The following is a 6,000-nucleotide window of genomic DNA, read 5'->3' as shown; positions in this document are numbered from 1 at the left end:
GTATTTGACATTAACAATTACATCTTAGCTTTTTATCCCATTAAGTATAATAAATTATAATAACTTTATGTAGATGTTAAATAGAAGATTCGATGATAAGATATTAGTTGATTTTTTAGTGTTGTGGGTAATTAATGACACCACCATATCTCACTCATGTAGGTCAAGTAGGGTGTAAGCAAGTTAGGAGAAGAGAAGATATTGAAGGATGTCTCATTCACGTAGGTCAAGTAGGGTGTTGGCAGGTTAGAAGAATAGAAGATGTGAAGGTCATTCTGAGATTCTTTCGTTCTTATCAAGGATGCAAGATGCTTTAATAGTTAGATTTCCTGCTACAGACCAGAAAGGAGATTAAGCTAGCTATTATGCTTCATCTTTTCCCATAACGCCATCCTATGACATGGCCTAAAAAATTTCACTCATTACCTCTATTCACTCACTTTACAAGACTATCCTTCACTACCCCTTTAAGTAGGATTATGCCTTACCATTCATACCATTCAGAAAGTGCTTATGTTGCTTAATATTTCTTCACAGACCTTGTTCCCTCCTATCATGGATGCTGATGAGCCAGTGAAGGCTGTGGGAGAACACCAAGATCCTATTGCGATACATTGCTCCTTACTACTCATTTTCATTTATTTTATACCGTAATGTTGTAGTCATATGACATTAATGTGTGAATCTGTGTTGTTTTTCAGGATAGTGATGTTTGTGCTGTGTTGAAGGTCCTGAATGAAACCATGGAGGGTCTTACCAAGAATCTGTTCAAGGTTCTTCAAGTAAATCCGTTTGACAAAAGCCCTGAGTTACATAACCATATTTTAGTTCTAATTATCATAACTAACTTATCGAAATGATAATATATTCCTCATAAACAGACTTACGAGCAGCGCACTGAGCAAGTCGGAGCTATTGCCGGCGACCTGAAAAGAACCCTCAGTTTGGTTGACCAATCGCTAAAAACATTCGGATAGAAGGATCGACAACCGAGCAACTCTCACAATGCCGCCTCTGATGTCATTGCTGTTAACGATGATATCGTCGATGGCAAGAACATTGCCATTCTGGTTGCAAGAGATGAGAAGGAGGTCTATATCCCCGAAAAGCCAGCTGACCAATCTGTGGGTGACACCATACCCCCTATGGAACCCTTGCTGCACTCCGGGCTCGTTGGCAATTGGAATGAAGACACCATTATCTTGGGTTCTATTATTCATCAAGATCAGACGTGTACGTTCAACACGTCCGACGCTGGATGTTCTTCTTCAGGTGCTACAGCATCTGCCCCAGTACACTCCACCTACATCCTTTCGTAAATGAGGGTTAAAGTGATGGTAATTATGTTTACCGCATTCTTTATGAACCCATTTTAAACTCATCCATCGTTGTTAATGTAGAGGTTCCTTTTGTTTTCAACTTATCCAGGGTGGGCTTGGTGAGAGTAGTGGTTGATGTACACCATCCTTGCTTGGAACACCAAAACCTTCGAAGATTGCAAAGATTGCTCAACGCTCTCCAGAGGATACGAAGAGGAGTGGTAAGATGCGCAAGCCAATGCGAGAACCACCGTTGAAGTTAAGCTGCGTTACTGTGGGAGTTACGTTTCCGCCGGTAAGAAGCATTGATTATGGACTATTTGGTGCTTATCTTTCTCCATTATCCGAACCCTAACAGCACATTCCATGTCTTAAAAGTTCATCCGTTTGAACTTCAAGATTACGAGAGCAATGCGGTATAACCTTGAGGAGGCTCAGGTAGCGGCCTACTTATTTGGTGCTTCATTGAATTCGAAATAGATTCTTTTCAAGAGAGGATCTCATAGTATGAACCGTGAAGCATTCTCCCGCCTTTTGCCAGGGAATGATCCATCGGACTTTGTCCTGGAGCTCATGTCTTATAAAACTGCATGGACACAAGCTCAACTTCATGAATGCACCGTGTGGTCCCTCCCAGTCATTTTCTCTAAGTGATTATTCAGTTCAAAACCTACCTAACATTCACATTTTAGACACAAATGAATAAACTTTGTTTTTCTCCTTCCTTATAGGACTTCATACTAGACCTGGAGATCGACGAGGAGCATGTTATCACATATTATGTTGATGACTACTTTTCCAAACCAATTGTTCTGAAATATGTAAGTATATCTCATATGGATTTGATTTATTTTTATGTTTGCATCATGCTGATACGTTCTCACATGATTGTCATATCTATTTTTCATATTTATGTTCAAATGAAAGATGTGCTGAAATCCTCAAAAGAAAGCCATTACTATCTTATGATAATGGACATTCCAAACGGAAAGATATGGATATTTGATAGTTTTTCAACACTTGAAACCAATATAGGGAGGGTTCATGCTGCTTCGGATGTTGTTAGTATGACCTCGTATGAGCTACTTGGTTGAATTGTTAATATGTTGACTTATATTTTTGTATGCATACAAATTTGTTGTGAATGTCTTTTTTTTTTTTTGTGTGTTTTGGCTGTGGAGCTATTTAGGTAATTAAATGAGTTGAATGCAATTTAGTTTGACCTTTTATTAGCATTTAAAAGCTTTCATATTGTTGATTTTTTTATCTTATTTTTTTTGGCTGTGATAGTTTTCTTCTTAATATTATGGGTATGTTTGGATCGCTTTATGCATTTTTTTGGAAACAAGAATTTGTGTTGCTGTTGGGCTGCATTCTTTGTATTTGGACCATGCTTCTTGTAGCACGTATATCTTCGGACCACTGTTTCTTTTATTTTTTGTATTATCATATTTTCAATTATTTGAGCCATAGTTGGGCTTTACTTGACTCATGTAAATAATATTTTAAGTGTCTCTATTCTACCACAATGACCACAACAACAAATATTATGGTTAGTCTGACCTTGTATGAGCTATTTGGTTGGATTTTTAATATGATGGGTTATATTCTTGCATTCATGCAAAGGTGTTGTGAATATTTTTTTTTTGTGTTTTGGTTCTAGAGCTATTTAGTAATTAAATGAGTTGAATATAATTTAGTTTGTCTTCGAATTAGCTTTTGAAAGCTTCCATACTGCTGCTTTTTTATCCTGTATTGATTGGATGTGATAGTTTTCTTCTAAATATCACGGGCCTGTTTAGATCGCTTTACGACTTATTTTTTGGTACAAGAATCTGTGTTGTTGTTGGGTTGCCTTCATCCTCTTTGGACCATGCTTCTTGTAACCTTATATCTTCGGGTCACTATTTTTTGTTTTGTTTTGTTATGTTATCATGTTTTCAATGATTTGAGTCGTAGTTGGACTTTAATGGGATCATGTAAATGATATTTTTTTTCTCTTGCCATTACCAAGTGTTTCTATTCTGCCATTATAAGCACATCAACATTTTTTATAGTCCTTTTCTATGCTTTATCTATAGACAAGGGCATTAGATAAGGTGATGAAGGTCTTGTTTTCTGACCTAAATGTTTTAGGCGGGAGACCACCTCTAGCTGAATGGCACCCAAATTTTGTCCTTAGGGTTCCAAATAGGAACAATTGATAAGCCATTCTGACAGTTGCTGACTTTCTGTTAATATTATCTTCATTGCATCATGATGGGCTCTATAATAGGATTATCCATGTAGCTATTATGACAAAATGTGGATGCTTTTCTAGCTCCAAATGGAGCAGTTGTTTACTCTAAACCCTGTTGGGCAGCAAAATATTTTCTTCCTCTTAATTTTTTTTGTCTTCGCATTATCTAAGCCTACTAGCGATGGCATAAGTAAATCTAACATTATCTTAATTTGTCACTCACTTTTTCAGAACAACATTAACTGTATATCTGACAAGATAAGGATGCGCACTACGCTTGCGTTGGCTACGGAGCACTTCAATGAAATGAGAGATGAATTTTTTCAGCGGTCCCTAGTTGACTGGAATTCTCGAAGGACTACAAGAGAAATCTTGTCATGAGCACCTATGCTTGTTATATGCATGCCTTAGGAACCTACTTATGTCTGTCTATTATGAATTTTTAATATTTTGGTTACTGCCATGTATTAGTAGAATATTTTATGTTATTAGTGTATTCTATGCTAGCATGGTTCGTGAACAATATTAGCGCAAAATTAGATGTCCATTTTTTTGTTACCCTAATACAGTTTCAACATCCATGATGGTCATCTAAATTAGCTGAACTATGTCAAGGGATCCTTAGCATGCAAGTGCACATGTAGGTTTTGGAATTTATTCCATGTTAGCTATGCATATGTCATTGTTGTTGTGAGGACTATTATCAACAGCTACTAATGTTAAATATTAATATCTACAATTTATACTAGTTTATGATCATATTATGAGAAATGCATGGCATAATGGATCTAGTCTTTTTGTTTATCGAATTATCCAATTCACACAACTAGGTCAAGCATCAGAGTTACATACCATCGGAACTGTTGAAAGAATAATATTTGTAACCCAATGGTGGGACTAATAAAGGCATGCGTAATTTAACACAAATATATTTAAACAAATTTATTTGGGAATCTATATTTACAATTTCTCCAAAACACATCAAATTATTATCACTTTTACACTTATACACACAAACAGGATATTTTTTCACTTTAATTGCTACGAAAATAAGGAATCAAAAGGTCCATGATTAAAATAATGCACACAATTTACCATCAACATTAACAAAGTAAAGTTATATAGTTCATTCTTCATAGAATAAATCCAAATAAATATTAAAATAGGTATCAAGTATATCGGCACATTACCATCAAAGTAAGCATGGACGATAACATCATAGTGGGTACATCAAATACGTAATATTACACTACTCTAGATATAGCCTTAGGATTCTCTTGTGGTGATCTAGGTACCATGGACAGCCGTTTGATAGAGGGCTGCTTGTTTGCTATAGTCCTCTGGCAGTAATTCTGCAAATGCACAGCAAAATTGAAAAAAAAAAAAAAACTCAACTTCAGTCTAATGGAACTACACATATAACTAATAAACACACCCCAACCCACTCTTTTTTTAACTAACACCACAACCAATACTAATTATCCAGAGCACACAATGAAATTTAGGCAACAATAAAACAATAATACAACATACATTAATACCTCTTCACACTCATTTAGAAGCTCAGACCATCGTATTCCATCTGTTACGTAGCCTCAATTTCTTGTGATTCGTCCATGTTGTGCGATGATCCCAAGGCATTTAATTCATGCGTGGTGTCGTCACCATTCCTGTCGATGCATCTACGAGAATTATGGCCAACCTTGCCACACTTTCTGCATCGTTGGACCTCCTACGAGCAGTCACAACATGACGACCACACCCTTTATGCCTGGCTCTCAGAGGATCATATACGAACGCATCATCGCCCCTGCTCTCGGCAATGGTGGCCAACCTTTTCTAGATATTTTCTCTTAACGCTTCTCATTCATTAGCTATTTTGGTCTTCACCTCGAAGTAATCCTCAAAGTAACTACAAGATAACTTCACTAGTTCTCTACAGTCATCGAGCATTACCGCATGCATACTCATATAGGTTACATCAGGAATCTCTCCACTAAAAACATGGTTATTCATCGACGGTTGTTTTGCCTTCTTTGTCCAACGACCCAGTATAAGACTATCTGGAATAACAACCATATTAAGTCTAACAAGCACACAACTATGTGCACACAGGGGATTCCAAAGGATTCCATGCGCAGGCAAGAGCATCTAAATTTGTCATCCATCTCACCCCAAGAAACGTTCCATGATCTACTTGGCAATATATGGCCACCTCAAACAATGTACACGTGTTTGTCTTTTTCGAAGAAACTACTCTGACATTGCTAGCCAATAATAACACCTCCCGAAGTAAGACAAAGACCTCTTGTGTGTATACTGTTGCTGTAAACTGCTCTAACTCCTCCAATCTTGTTTTCACAACCGAATCTCTATAAACATATTTGTAATCAGCAACCACTACTCTCCTACGCATGAATTCTAAATATTGTTGGAAATGTT

This window comes from Arachis hypogaea, chromosome 11 (genome assembly GCF_003086295.3).
Source record: "Arachis hypogaea cultivar Tifrunner chromosome 11, arahy.Tifrunner.gnm2.J5K5, whole genome shotgun sequence".
In the NCBI taxonomy this organism is placed as follows: Eukaryota; Viridiplantae; Streptophyta; class Magnoliopsida; order Fabales; family Fabaceae; genus Arachis; species Arachis hypogaea.
This window is presented reverse-complemented; position numbering follows the sequence as displayed.